Genomic DNA, 303 nt, shown 5'->3' on the forward strand with positions numbered 1-303 from the left:
TGTCACTGCCAGGGGTGGAGGTGGGACACGGGGTTATTGGGAAATATCCCCCTCCCATCGCTGAGGTCTCTGCCACTGGGTTGCCAAGCCCAGCATCCCAGTCACGGGGTGGCAGAGACAGGAGTGATGGAGGGGGCAGCGTGCTGGCTCGGCGTTTGGTTCCTGCTGCTGGGGAGCATCCCGGGAGGGGACAGACGGGGAGCAGCCCTGCAACAGCAAGGGGGGTGCCAGCGGCAGGGGGGAAGCCACCCTCTAGGCTGGCATCCCCCACCTCTACTGGCCCTGCTGCTGCTGCCTCATGTA

Source organism: Pygoscelis adeliae, unplaced genomic scaffold (assembly GCF_000699105.1).
Source record: "Pygoscelis adeliae isolate BGI_AS28 unplaced genomic scaffold, ASM69910v1 Scaffold34, whole genome shotgun sequence".
In the NCBI taxonomy this organism is placed as follows: domain Eukaryota; kingdom Metazoa; phylum Chordata; class Aves; order Sphenisciformes; family Spheniscidae; genus Pygoscelis; species Pygoscelis adeliae.